At 44.7% G+C, this 15843-nt stretch overlaps 1 protein-coding gene across 1 annotated transcript in view; it reads right to left on the minus strand.

Moving 5' to 3' along the window:
- LOC120027734 (SH3 and PX domain-containing protein 2A-like) overlaps window positions 1-15843 on the minus strand; it is a 121248-nt gene that overhangs the window by 38351 nt on the left and 67054 nt on the right. The gene's annotated exons all lie outside the window — the stretch shown is intronic.

Genomic DNA, 15843 nt, shown 5'->3' on the forward strand with positions numbered 1-15843 from the left:
CTCTCTCTCTCTCTGTCTCTCCTCTCTTTCTCTCTCAATCTCTCTGTCTCTCCTCTCTCTCCTCTATTGCTCTCTCTCTCTCTCTTTGTCTCTCCTCTCTATCTCTCTCTCTCTCTGTCTCTCCTCTCTCTCCTCTATTGCTCTCTCTGTCTCTCCTCTCTCTCCTCTATTGCTCTCTCTCTCTCTTTGTCTCTCTCTCTTTGTCTCTCCTCTATTGCTCTCTCTGTCTCTCCTCTCTCTCCTCTATTGCTCTCTCTCTCTCTTTGTCTCTCTCTCTTTGTCTCTCCTCTATTGCTCTCTCTCCTCTCTCCCTCTCTTATTCTCTCTCTCCTCTCTCCCTCTCTTATTCTCTCTCTCTCTCTCTCTCTCTCTCTCTCTCTCTCTCTCTCTCTCTCTCTCTCTCTCTCTCTCTCTCTCTCTCTCTCTCTCTCTCTCTCTCTCTCTCTCTCTCTCTCTCTCTCTCTCTCTCTCTCTCTCTCTCTCTCTCTCTCTCTCTCTCTCTCTCTCTCTCTCCCTCCCTCTCCCTCTCCCTCTCCCTCTCCCTCTTATTGTCGTTAATTGACCAACATGATCTTAGATCCACATGTTGAACTCAAGCATAAAGAACCAGACTCCTGGTTTAATCTGTACTGTATAACACACTGTGGCCAGGCAGCTACAGTTTAGCAAGGTGTTTGGCAAGGTGTTTAAAGTGCATTGAATGTTTGACAGCCATCCAGTCAGGCAGGTCCATAGGGATGCAGAGATTAAAGTCAGTAAAGTAAGACAGAATGTGAACAGTTGATCTTGAGCAGATGGGTAAGGAAATAAACAGAAACCAGTGACAGTCAGTGCATGCACGCGAAGCAAAAGAAGTGACCCCCCCCCCCCCCCCCAAAAAATGGACAAACATGGAAAAGCCGATGGGCATGTGGTTATAGAGAGCATCGCCACCACAACACACACACCAGCGTTGCGACATATCACACAGGCACAAGCGTATGCCCCCCACCCATGCACCACAGGAGGCTGCTGAAGGGAGGACGGCTCTTAATAATGTCTGGGAACGGAGCAAATGGAAGGGCATCGAACACATGTGTTTGATGTATTTGATTCCATTCCACTGATTCCGCTCCCAGCATTACCACGAGCCCCATTCTCCCCAATCAAGCTACCACCAACCTCCTGTGCCACGCACACAAGTAGGACTACCTGAGGCCTCTTTCCTTGGACTGTCGGTAAAGCCGTACATCCATACTGTAGGCCCGGAGAAGAAAAGAAGGAAGGGAGGAAGAGAGGAAAGGGGATGTTATTCAGTCCATGATGCTCAGCACACAAACATCTCATCAACATCATATTGTTCCTGTTATTCCCTCCTGATCACAAACAGCAGGACCTGAACAGTCTCTACAGTGCAAACCAAATATAATATCTTTGCCATTGTAGAGAGCACTGATTTACATCAAAACACACTGTTTTGCAGAAAGTACTTCAATCCATCTTCATTTGGTTGTGATACACTGCATATGACCATCACAGAAGACTGTTATTGCAGAAATGTGTGCTGTCTTTCTTCAGCAGCACATACTGTAGCAATTGAGAGTGTAACAGTAGAATAGAAATAGCCTTGCATGATCCTGGGCTGACACATATTTCTGTGGCACACCCTCCCTTCATCCAGCTCTCTCCCTCAATCCCGTCCTGGATTGTCAGAGGGGGGGCGTTGGCCCCCTTCGAAGGCTCTCTCTCCTCCCAGGCTCCCCGCTATGAACACAGCTCAGACATCACCATCTCGTCAGGAAATGAAATGTCACACGTCAGCAGGGTGTGTGTGTGTCAGTGTGTGTGTGTCCATTATACCAAAATCTGTGAAAACTGGGTATTAGAAAAAAGGTAGAGGAGGGGGACAAGGCAGGGGTGTCTGTTGTCATCAATGAGGTTTACATTTTCAAATTTCCTGTCCAAACTATCCTTCTCTTTTCGGAAGCGCTGTCTGAAATCATCTTTCACCTGGGCACGCAGACAAAACCAGGGCTGTCTGGGCTGGCCATAAACACCAACCATAACCAATATGAACGGTTGGGAAACAACAACATAATGGAACCAGCGGCCTGCAGAGAACAAGGAAAATGTCCCAACCGAATGCATAGTAGGATGTCATTATCTTGAAAACATTGTGGGACATTCTCCTTGAAATAATTTCGGGAGGGAATCCACCCAAGCCAGAACACCACAGGAGGTCCCTCTACCCCACCCTGTGAACCTCGACCCCTACCACACCTCCACCCCATTCCCTCACACTCCCCCGCTGTGAGGGAAAATCCACATCCCTTTCAGTTTTCAAATGATATAATAAAGGTCAGAACCTCTCTCTCTCTCTGTTTCTCTCTCTCTTTCTCTCCAGAGTCGCAGGGAGCTGAGGAGATTGATGCTGGTCCACCCAGGGAGGCTTGTAGAGTGACCCGGGTCAGCCGGGTCAACCCCAGTTAACATACACCCCCCAAACTAAACCCAGCTAGCGAAAGATGAGACGTTTCTTTGAGCGCAGCACTCAACACATGATTGATATTAACTGGAGAGTGGAGACCCGCTGCTACATACACACACAGAAAGAGACACACACACACACACACACACACACACACACACACACACACACACACACACACACACACACACACACACACACACACACACACACACACACACACACACACACACACACTTAATTCCTTTCAGGGTTCTCTGATGATGGCCCACTAACCCGAGCAGACTCCAGTCACTGTGTTTTCTTTTTCCCTCCTGCTGGTATGGTGTGGGTCGTTTTCCTTCTTCCACCAACCCCACAATGTCCACATTACCCAGCAATGAAGGGACTTGTGGCGGTGACAAATAGTTTTTCTAAGGTCACTAATTTCCAGGTTTTGTTTGGAACGGCTTATTAGCCATCTGTCCCGTAATTTCATCAATTTAGTAGATTATGTTTGGAAAAGCTAGTTGCTGTCTGTCTCTCTCTCTCTCTCTCTCTCTCTCCACACCCTCCTTCTCTCTGTCTCTCTCTCTCCCCCCTCCTTCTCTCTGTCTCTCTCTCTCTCTCTTTCATCCATCCCCCTGTAAATCACTCATCCCTCCGCCTAAAATCACTCTATACTATAAGCTTTCAAGCAGAGAAGAGAAAATGTGAAATATGTTTTGACTGAAAGACATTGAGACAGCTTGTCTGGTCAAAGTTCAGTTGTATATGTATTTATTATGGATCCCCCATTAGCTGCTGCAAGGGCAGCAGCTACTCTTCCTGGGCTCCAGCAAAGTTAAGGCAGTCATAGACCATTTAAAAAACATTACAATACATTTCACAACAGATGTCACAATCTGTCTGGTGGATTTTGTTGCCAAAATAACAAGTCCCATTTCCAAGATGTCTTCATAACATAAAAGCATGTGAGTCAAAGCAAAGAGAGACTCTAGCATGCTGTGCCTAGTGACGGTGCCTCACAGAGCTAGCTGTCAACACACATCAGGATGTGTCCGGAAAGAAGTGACAACCACTTGTCAACCAATGCCAAGACTAGAAAAACAGCTAGAAACAACACATACTGGCTAACCAATATTGAGACGACAGCAGTTAACAGGGAAGACACAGTATCCAACTGTGAGATTCACAAGGACAAACAAGGATCACAGACAAGACAACCATTGCCAATGACAAGACTACGGCTAGAAACAACAAATAACTACGAACCATTATTGAGTCGACACCCAAATGTGAACCAACCACTCACATTGATCACAATGACAGTCGCAAACCGAGAGTGATGCTAACCATTAGCAATGACAAACACTGGCGGTGGTGATGACAAAATACTGGTGTGGAATGGCCATTAGCGGTGACAAAATAGTCGCTAACCCACCCAGCTGGGAGTCACAGAATGTGGGTGGACAGAGAGAGGGGTGAGGCCAAATTGCTCAAGCTACATCTGTTTCGCAGTCTGGTCTCTCTCTCCTCTCTCTTTCTCTTTCTCTTTCTCTTTCTCTTTCTCTTTCTCTCTCTCTCTCTCTCTCTCTCTCTCTCTCTCTCTCTCTCTCTCTCTCTCTCTCTCTCTCTCTCTCTCTCTCTCTCTCTCTCTCTCTCTCTCTCTCTCTCTCTCTCTCAATTCAATTTTTCAATTCAATTGACTTTCAATTCAATTGACTTTATTGACATGGCAAGTTCGTTATTACTTACATTGTCAAAGTATACATATCGAAAATAAAAATCAAATATATATGTATATATATACAAAATATATATATATTTATATATAAATAAATGGTGGGACCAACAGCAATAATAACAGTAGTAGTGGACATGGGATTACCATTAACAACAACTACAACAACAATATTAATCAGAACAACAATAAATTAAAGCAACAGTAGTAGACCAGTGTTAATATGACTTGAGAAGACATATGACCTGGTATGAAAGACAAAACAAAACTAAGCTAAATGGGAAATATTATCAACATTACTTTGCATTTTTCACTGGCTGTCCCTCAGGTTGTGGCAGGAGGACACATATTTGGCTGCCAAAACTGCACATTTTGGCTTTTCACCCAATAAATATTTGATTTTTTCTTCATCTTTTATAGTTTCAAATTCTTTGTATTGAGTTATAATTTTGGGAAAGAAATATGCTCTTAGGTCTGAGTATTTGTCACAGTGTAGTAGGAAATGCACCTCTGTCTCTACCTCTCCTCTGGAGCAGAGTGAGCACAGCCTGTCCTCTCTGGGCAGCCAGGTTTGTCTGTGACGACCGGTCTCTATAGCCAGACGGTGCTCACTGAGTCTGTACCTAGTCAATGTTTTCCTCAGTTTTCTATCAGTCACAGTGGTCAGATAGTCTGCCACCATGTACTGTCTGTTTAGAGCCAAATAGCATTGAAGTTTACTTTGATTTTTTGTGGTGTCTTTCCAATAGGTTATATATTTTTCTTTTTGTTTTGTGATGATTTGGTTGGGCCAGATTTTCTGAGGGCTGTCCCGAGGCTCTATGGGGTTGGTTTGGGTTGGTGAACTGAGCCTCAGAACCAGCTGGCTGAGGGGACTCTTCTCTGGTTTCATCTCTTGACATTGTAGAGCTGTGTGATGGAATGTTTTAGGGTCACTTGTTTTTAGATGGTTGTAAAATTTGATGGCTCTTTTTTCTATTCGAATGAGGAGGGGGTATTGGCCCAATTCTGCCCTACATGCGTTATTTGGAGTTTTTCTTTGTACTTGCAATACAGTCTTGCAAAACTCTGCATGCAATATTTCAGTTGGATGTTTGTCCCATTTAGTAAATTCATTATTAGAGAGTGGACCCCATACTTCACTGCCATATAGAGCAATTGGTTCTATAACTGATTGAAAAATTTTGAGCCAGATTCTAATTGGAATTTAAATTTTGATGTTCCTTTTAATGGCATAAAATGCTCTTCTTGCTTTGTCTCTCAGCTCATTCACAGCCATGTGAAAGCTACCTGTGTTGCTCATATTTAGTCCTAGATATGTGTAGTTTTTGGTGTGTTCTAATAGAACTGTGTCCAAATAGAATTTATATTTGTCATCCTTATTTCCCGACCTTTTTTGGAATATCATTATATTTGTTTTTTTTAGGTTAACGGTCAGAGCCCAGGTCTGACAGAACCTGTGAAGACGATCTAGGTGCTGCTGTAACCCCTCTTTAGTGGGAGACAGCAGCACCAGGTCATCTGCGTACAGCAGACACTTGATTTCAGTGTTGTGTAGGGTGATACCAGGTGCTGCCGATTCTTCTAATGTTTTTGCCAATTCATTAATGTAGATGTTAAATAATGTTGGACTTATTGGGCAGCCCTGTTTCACTCCCCGCCCCTGAGAGAAGAAGTCTGTTTGCTTGTTGCCAATTTTAACCGCACATTTGTTTTTAGTGTACATTGATTTAATAAAATCATATGTTTTCCCTCCAATACCACTTTCTATTAGTTTATAAAAAAGACCTTCGTGCCAAATTGAATCAAATGCTTTCTTGAAATCTACAAAACACGAGTAGATTTTGCCTTTGTTTTGGTTAACTTGTTTATCAATTAGAGTGTGGAGGGTGTAAATGTGGTCTGTTGTACGATAATTTTTTAGAAATCCAATCTGGCTTCTGCTCAGGACGTTGTGTTCGTCAAGGAAATGATGTAGTCTGCTATTTATAATACTGCAGAGAATTTTCCCCAAGTTGCTGTTAACGCAAATTCCTCTGTAATTATTTGGGTCAAATTTGTCTCCATTTTTATAGATTGGTGTGATCAATCCCTGGTTCCAAATATCGGGGAAAATACCTGCAGTGAGGATAATGTTGAAGAGTTTGAGTATTGCCAATTTGAATTTGTGGTCTGTATATTTGATCATTTCATTTAAAATACCATCAGCACCACAGGCCTTTTTGGGTTGGAGATTGCATAGTTTTTCCAATAATTCTTCTTCTGTAATTGGGGTATCTACAGGATTCTGATAGTCTTTGACTGCTAATTCAAGGATTTGTAATTTTTCTTGTATATCTTTTTGTTCTGGGCTCTTTGTTATATTGCTGTAGAGGTTTGCAAAGTGATTTCTCCACATATCCCCATTTTGGATAGCCAATTCCTCATGATGTTTGTTTAATTTATTCCAATTCTCCCAGAAGTGGTTTGATTCTATGGATTCCTCAATTCCATCCAGCTGATTTCTAATGTGCTGTTCCTTTTTTGTTCTTAGGGTGCGTTTGTATTGCTTCAGTGTTTCCCCATATTGAAGGCGTATATTTTTGTTGTCTGGTTCTCTGTGTTTTTGATTAGATATATTTCTCAATGACTTTCTTAGATTTTTGCAATCATTATCAAACCATTTTTCATTATCTGTTATTTTTGGTTTGCTCTTATGCTTCTTTAGATTAGCCAAGGAGGCTAATTTGTCAAATATAAAGTTTATGTTTCTAACGGTTTATGTTTCTCTCTCTCTCTCTCTCTCTCTCTCTCTCTCTCTCTCTCTCTCTCTCTCTCTCTCTCTCCACCCTCTTCCTATTTAGACTGGGACTGTGTTTGGTTCACTCTCTCCATTTCTCACTCTCTCGCCATCCCTCCCCTCTCTCTCTCTCCTTCTGTTTTGAGTCACTCAGTCACAGTGGGATCTGGCTGCTAAAACATGTATCTTTCTCATTTCTCTTTGGGAGAGACCTCGGCCGATACAAGAGCTAGGCAAACACAGCTACACTCTCTCCAAGCCAACCATTACGATAGAGAGCAAATATCTCTTAATGTTGGGCATTGTTGGACTGTCTGCTTGTATGGTCACTGCACAGGCTTATGACTGCACTCACTGCACTGCGTTATAACTGCACTCACTGCAGCCAGTGTTGGGTGAAAGAGCTATTTTTATTTATTTATTTTGTACTTTTTACCCCCTTTTTCCGTGATATCCAATTGGTAGTTACAGTGTTGTCCCATCGCTGTAACTCCCGTACAGACTCGGGAGAGGCGAAGTTCGAGAGCCACTGTACAACTGGCGACTGAAGTCAGCGTGAAGTCGCTAGAGCGCCACCGGGAGTTGCTAGAGTGCGATGGGACAAGGACATCCCGACCGGCCAAAACCCCCCCTAACCCAAATGACACTGGGCCAATTGTGCGCCGCCTCAAGGGTCGCGGACCGGGAGAAGAACCCTGGGATCAAATCCGGGGGTCTGTAGTGATGCCTTAGAGCACTGCGCCACTCGGGAGGCTCTCGCTATGGGTTTTCTATAAGCACATTATTCAGCTGTATCTTGACATACAGACAGAGGATGATAATAGCAAAGGATGATACGCTGACATTTAAAGAGCTCGCTGCGTGATGACGTTCAATGCAGAGAATGACAAGGTCCCAGTGAGGCAGGAAGAATGACTACATTTGTTGTTTCTTGGGAGGATGAGCTGTCATAACCATGTGGTGTTGTCTTCTTCCTTGTGTTACGCCCCCCCCCAAAAAAATCACCACCCCTCTTACCATTCCAAACAAAACACACACAGGCTCGCACACACCAACCCCACACACATATACACACACGCACAATCGAACGCCCACACTCCTCTCCCCAGCCCGGCAGGCCCCACGTAAACCCTATAAGGCATTTCTACATCACGCTGGAATCTTCGCGGGATGCCACGTAAACACTAGACCAGGGACTGTATTCAGACTGACATTCTCTTTCAACCCCTGGCCTCCACATTCACTCTGGTTGGCGTCCCAAATGGCACACTATTCTCCATAGTGAACCACTTTTGACCAGTGCCCTATGAGTTCTGCTAAAAGTAGTGCACTATAAAGGGAATAGGACGGCATTTGGGAAGCAGCCTCTGTTCACTGCATCTGGCCTTCACATGCAAGGCAGAAACTCTCTAGGACTGACAGGGAGGGACAGACCCCTCCCATCCACTTCTGACCTTTATTTTCCTCACAGCCTTTATTACCTCGGAGGTTTTCATCTGGACTGAGGAGGTTTCTGATGAGGATTAAGCCCCCACTATGTAGATTAAGCTGATAAGTGAAGAAAGTTCATGTCAAATTGGTAAAAAGGGACGAATATTGTGTAAAAGCTGAATGAAACATCTAAAGTTAATAGAGGAACCAGTATTAACTTGGAAAAGGTCACATAATCAGTTAGTGGTGTAGCCTATATGCTGTAACTAACTCCATGCAATTTTGTGGCATTGCAGACATGGAGCCATGCAGACCATACTGTAAACAGAGTCTATGGGAAGGCTAACACTATGTCATCTCCTGACTTATACTTCAGCTAAAACCCAAATGAAACGCACCACAAACTACAGTAGCGTGCTACTATAACCCTGTCCCTCATGTTAACTACTGGTTCTAATATACAGCTAAGAGAGTCACTCCCTCCTATGTTGATTCCTGCTGAGGAACGAACGACAGTGATGGGGTCTAAAGTTCAGGGAACCTATAGGCTGTGTTCTTATGTAGAGGGTTTCGAGTTCACATCCTGGGTCGGGAAGATATGGCGAGACTATCTTTCATATGCAAAGAGATGCCATTATTGGTCGATATCCATTGGACGTGTAGCAGCACCAGCCTATCATGGGATTCCTGAAGCCTCAGCCTCCCTTCACACATAATGGGCAGGCGAGGACTTTTCCTGCCCACTTGACCTGACCAGAAATAAACATTACCCTGAGGCTATAACTAGGTTCCAGAGTTTCCCTTGTCAGGTCATGACACACACACACACACACTCTAACACACACAATCTCCACACAAATTAGTCTTTAGTTGTATTGTTTGTATTTCCCATTTGTGTGACTGTTCTTGTCTATCAGTGTATCCGTGTTATTGTCGTGTTTGATGTTTTTGTGTGGATGCCAGGAAGCTGCTGCTTCGGGCAAAAGCTAATGGGGATCCCAATAAACCAATAAGTTAAGTAAAAACTCAGGCTATTATGCAACAACCTGTCAGATGGGTGAACTACTGAACTTACTGTCTGTCCATCCAGACAAAACATAACTTGACAGACAGATGGACTAAAGTAACCACTAAATCACAAAGGGATCATTGGATCTGATGCCAACCAGCTAAGATCTCAAACCATTAATCTTACTGTCATTGTAGATACACCAAACCACATGTTCCTCAGCCCAAACAAAAGGCCTGAATTCATAAAACATCTGTAGGATGAGTGAAGATCTAGGATCAGGTCCTCGCTGTCCATGTAATCTCATTCAGTATGATCTAAAAGGCTAAACTGATCCTAGATCAGCACTCGGGAAGTGGATGAGGACAAGGCACCAATGTCTTATATCTCATTTAAAGCAGTCAGTTTCTAAGGGAATTAAATTAGGGTTCTGGTAAAGAAAAAAATGATTTAATCGAATAGATGTGATCTCATTCGGGGCATTGGCGAACCTGATGGTTTAAGGAAGTTCGTTGGGTTCGTGTTCTATGCTCCAAACAACTTGTCGATTACATTTAGCAAATTATCTTCTAGATGGTCCCAATCCCGAATCCGGGAGCACCCTCATCAGTAAAAAAGCTGACTAGCATAGCCTAGCATAGCGCCACAAGTAAATACTAGCATCTAAATATCATGAAATCACAAGTCCAAGACACCAGATGAAAGATACACATCTTGTGAATCCAGCCATCATTTCTGATTTTTTAAATGTTTTACAGGGAAGACACAATATGTATTTCTATTAGCTAACCACGATAGCAAAAGACACAACTTTTTTTTCCCACCATTTTTTTACTGCATAGGTAGCTATCACAAATTCGACCAAATAAAGATATAAATAGTCACTAACCAAGAAACAACTTCATCAGATGACAGTCTGATAACATATTTATTGTATAGCATATGTTTTGTTCGAAAAATGTGCATATTTCAGGTATAAATCATAGTTTTACATTGCAGCCACCATCACAACTCTCACCAAAGCAACTAGAATAACTACAGAGAGCAACGTGAATTACCTAAATACTCATCATAAAACATTTATGAAAAATACACAGCGTACAGCAAATGAAAGACAAAGATCTTGTGAATCCAGCCAATATTTCAGATTTTTTAAGTGTTTTACAGCGAAAACACAATTTAGCATTATATTAGCTTACTACAATAGCCAACCACACAGCAGCATTGATTCATGCACGTTAGCGATAGCGAATAAACCAGCAAAAGATATTACATTTTTCACTAACCTTCTCACAACTTCATCAGATGACAGTCCTATAACATCATATTACACAATACATATATTGTTTGTTCGAAAATGTGCATATTTAGCGGCACAAATCGTGGTTATACAATGAGAATAGTAGCCAAGCTGCAAACAAAATGTCGGGAGAAATCTTGGGAGAGGCACCTAATCTAATCAATAACTAATCATAAACTTGACTAAAAAATACAGGTTGGACAGCAAATGAAAGATACATTAGTTCTTAATGAAACCGCTGTGTTAGATTTTTAAAATTAACGTTACTACGACATACAGCGTGCGTTAAAGCGAGACCGCACCGAAATTAATGGCGAAATAATAGTTTAACATTTTTCAACAGAACAACGAATTAACATCATAAATAGTTCTTACTATTTGATGAGCTTCCATCAGAATCTTGTGCAAGTTGTCCTTTGTCCAGAAGAATCGTTGCTCGGTTGTAGATTGTCGTCTTCAACTTTGGAATTAGCAGCAAACATTAGCCATGTGGCGAAGACGTGTCCAACTCACTATAACGCAGCACAAATGAAATACCGAAAATCGCAATATACTGATATAAACTGATATAACTCGGTTTAAAATAACTACATTAGGATGTCTTTAACACCTATATCGAATAAAATCAGAGCCGGATATATCTAAAGCCTATAACAACAGCTTTTCAGAATGCAATCCTGAGGTCTGTCTTGCGTCATGACGAACGTTGAAAAGATTGCACCCCCGGTTCCAAGAGCTTTTATACGGCCTCAGAACTACCCAGACACACCATTCCAATTCTCACTGCTTACTGACATCTAGGGGAAGGTGTATGCAGTGCATGTAGACCCATAGATTACATGCAAATTTATAAACTGACCCTGGAACAGAGCCCCCGATTTCAGATTTTTCAGTTCCTGACAGGAAGTTTGCTGCAAAATGAGTTCTGTTTTACTCACAGATATAATTCAAACGGTTTTAGAAACTAGAGAGTGTTTTCTATCCAATAGTAATAATAATATGCATATTGTACGAGCAAGAATTGAGTACGAGGCAGTTTAATTTGGGAACAAATTTTTACAAAGTCGAAATAGCGCCCCCCTATTGAGAAAAGGTTTTAAGATTGACTTTGATTAACTGCTATTAGTCATTCTGATTAAACTCAATGTTCTTGAAGCATGTTGGTACTGATTTTAAAAACAGATTGAAAAAAAGTAAGACCAAAGTTAGAAGGAAAACTAGTTGAAGGTAAATTATTACAGTATAATTGTCACGCCCTGACCTTAGAGGTCCTGTAATTTCTCTATTTGGTTAGGTCAGGGTGTGATTAGGGTGGGCATTCTAGTTTTTCATTTTCTATGTTGGCCTGGTATGGTTCCCAATCAGAGGCAGCTGTCTATCGTTGTCTCTGATTGGGGATCATATTTAGGCAGCCTTTTCCCACCTGTTGTTTGTGGGATCTTGTTTTTGTATAGTTGCCTTGAGCACTGCAATACTGCACGTTTGTTATATTCTTTGTTGTTTTGGTTGTAAGTTTCATTATTAAATATAATGTGGAACTCTACGCACGCTGCGCCTTGGTCCACTCATTTCAACAATAGTGACAAAAGATCCCACCACCCACGGACCAAGCAGCGTGCCCAGGAAGAGCAGGGATCCTGGGCCTTGGAGGAAAGCCAGGAGTGGAGGACATCCTGGACGTGGGAAGAGATTATGGCAGGAGACAGAAGCCTGCCTTGGAAGCAGGCGGAGACAGCGAAGGAGCAACAACAACGACACCGGGGTTCGCGGCCACGACGGAAGCCCGAGAGGAAGCCTCCGGTGATGATCCATGGCCCGGAGCTTCCGGTGATGATCCATGGCCCGGAGCCTCCAGTGATGATCCATGGAACGGAGACTCCAGTGATGATCCATGGAACGGAGACTCCAGAGATAATCCAGGGCCCGGAGCCTCCAGTGATGATCCAGGGCACGAAGCCTCCGTTGATGATCCATGGCCCGGAGCCTCCAGAGAGGATCCATGGCCCGGAGCCTCCGGTGATGAGCCAGGGCCCGGAGCCTACGGTGATGATCCATGGCCCGGAGCCTCCGGTGACGATCCATGGCCCGGAGCCTCCAATGACGATCCATGGCCCGAGCCTCCGATGACGATCCATGGCCCGAGCCTCCAGCGACGGTTCCCAGTCCGGAGCCTCCAGCGACGGTTCCCAGTCCGGAGCCTCCAGCGACGGTCCCCAGTCCGGAATCTCCAGCGACGGTTCCCAGTCCGGAGCCTCCAGCGACGGTTCCCAGTCCGGAGCTTCCAGTGGGGGTTCTCAGACCGGAGTCTCCGGCGACGATCTACGGTCCGGAGTTCCCGGCGACGATCTACGGTCCGGAGTCCCCGGCGACGATCTACGGTCCGGAGTTCCCGGCGACGATCTACGGTCCGGAGTTCCCGGCGACGATCCACGGTCCGGAGTCTCCGGCGACGATCCACGGTCCGGTTCCTCCGGTGACGATCCACGGCCCGGAGCCCCCGGCGATGATCCACGGTCCGGTTCCTCCGGCGACGATCCACGGTCCAGTTCCTCGGGCGACGATCCATGGTCCGGAGACCCCGGCGACGATCCACGGTCCGGAGTCCCCGGCGACGATCTACGGTCCGGAGTCCCCGGCGACGATCCACGGTCCGGTTCCACGGAAGCGGAGGGATCCGTGAGCGGAGCGGGGTCTACGTCCCGAACCGGAGCCGCCACCGAGGCCAGATGCCCACCCGGATCCACCCCCATAGAGGGTGATGATCCATGGCCCGGAGCCTCCGATGACGATCCATGGCCCAGAGCCTCCAGCGACGGTTCCCAGTCCGGAGCCTCCAGCGACGGTTCCCAGTCCGGAGCCTCCAGCGGGGGTTCTCAGTCCGAAGTCTCCGGCGACGATCTACGGTCCGGAGTTCCCGGCGACGATCCACGGTCCAGAGTCTCCGGCGACGATCCACGGTCCGGTTCCTCCGGCGACGATTCACGGTCCGGAGCCCCCGGCGACGATCCAAGGTCCGGAGTCCCCGGCGACGATCTACAGTCCAGAGTCTCTGGCGACGATCCACGGTCCGGTTCCTCCGGCGACGATCCACGGTCCGGAGCCCCCGGCGACGATCCACGGTCCAGAGTCTCCGGCAACGATCCACGGTCCGGTTCCTCCGGCGACGATCCACGGTCCGGAGTCCCCGGCAACGATCTACGGTCCAGAGTCTCCGGCCGGACCGGTTCCACGGAAGCGGAGGGATCCGCGAGCGGAGCGGGGTCTACGTCCCGAACCGGAGCCGCCACCGAGGGTAGATGCCCACACGGACCCTCCCCCATAGAGTCAGGTTTTGCGGCCCCCTTGGGGGGGGGGGGGGGACTGTCACGCCCTGACCTTAGAGATCCTTTTATTTCTCTATTTGGTTAGGTCAGGGTGTGATTAGGGTGGGCATTCTAGTTTTTTGTTTTCTATGTTGGCCTGGTATGGTTCCCAATCAGAGGCAGCTGTCTATCGTTGTCTCTGATTGGGGATCATATTTAGGCAGCCTTTTCCCACCTGTTGTTTGTGGGATCTTGTTTTTGTATAGTTGCCTTGAGCACTGCAATACTGCACGTTTGTTATATTCTTTGTTGTTTTGATTGTAAGTTTCATTATTAAATATAATTTGGAACTCTACGCACGCTGCGCCTTGGTCCACTCATTTCAACAATTGTGACAATAATATTACTGCAAAGCACCCTGATATCACCATGCAATAACAAACAATCTGAAAATCATATTGGCTTGTAGATATGGGCAGTCAGCCACTACTAAACTATCAAAAAGTTGCCTTTTAGGCTTCAGAACGGACGGACATGTCATTGATCATTAACCTCAAAGCATTTCCTGCTCTTTTCTATTTTAAAATTCATGCAAAAGTCTGATGTGTGCTTCTGCCTTCACTCTCCCAACCTCTGTGTGTGGGAAAGAGATATTAAAAGGGATAGTTCACCTAAATGACTAAATCTACTTATTGGTCTTATTGGTCTTACCCTGAAAGCAGTCCATGGACAAGAACAAAGCGCCATCCATGCTTTTGTTTTGTTTATTTAGCCACTGTCACCAACCGCTTACTTAGCTAGCTAGCATTTTCTAAACCCATAGAAGTCCAATATTAGTATGGATTCGGCTGAACTATCCCTTTAAGAAGCACATATTGGTTGAGCTATCCCTTTAAGATGCACATATTGGTTGAGCTATCCCCTTAAGATGCACATATTGGTTGAGCTATCCCTTTAAGATGCACATATTGGTTGAGCTATCCCCTTAAGATGCACATATTGGTTGAGCTATCCCTTTAAGATGCACATATTGGTTGAGCTATCCCTTTAAGATGCACATATTGGTTGAGCTATCCCTTTAAGATGCACATATTGGTTGAGCTATCCCCTTAAGATGCACATATTGGTTGAGCTATCCCTTTAAGATGCACATATTGGTTGAACTATCCCTTTAAGATGCACATATTGGTTGAACTATCCCTTTAAGATGCACATATTGGTTGAGCTATCCCTTTAAGATGCACATATTGGTTGAGCTATCCCCTTAAGATGCACATATTGGTTGAGCTATCCCTTTAAGATGCACATATTGGTTGAGCTATCCCTTTAAGATGCACATATTGGTTGAGCTATCCCCTTAAGATGCACATATTGGTTGAGCTATCCCTTTAAGATGCACATATTGGTTGAGCTATCCCTTTAAGATGCACATATTGGTTGAGCTATCCCCTTAAGATGCACATATTGGTTGAGCTATCCCTTTAAGATGCACATAGCACGGATAAGATGGCGCTAATAGACACGATCACCCTGTTTCTAGCTCCTAGATAACTTCGCAATAAGCATTTCGCTACACCTGCGATAACATCTCCCAATCTGTTTACGCAACCAATAAACTTTGATTCGATAATGGTGACTCACGCACGTACATCTTATGCTACGGCTAAGCAACTATTTCTATATCATGACCATGCTAACACGTTAAGATGGCTAATGTCGACCTCAAAGCCTTTTCAAGTATGAATGTATGGATAAACAGCTTAGTCACAGTATATATCTGACCCACTGAACAAGTTCATATTCCATAGGTCAGTCATATTGAATAGCCTAGT

This window comes from Salvelinus namaycush, chromosome 2, assembly GCF_016432855.1.
Source record: "Salvelinus namaycush isolate Seneca chromosome 2, SaNama_1.0, whole genome shotgun sequence".
NCBI lineage: Eukaryota > Metazoa > Chordata > Actinopteri > Salmoniformes > Salmonidae > Salvelinus > Salvelinus namaycush.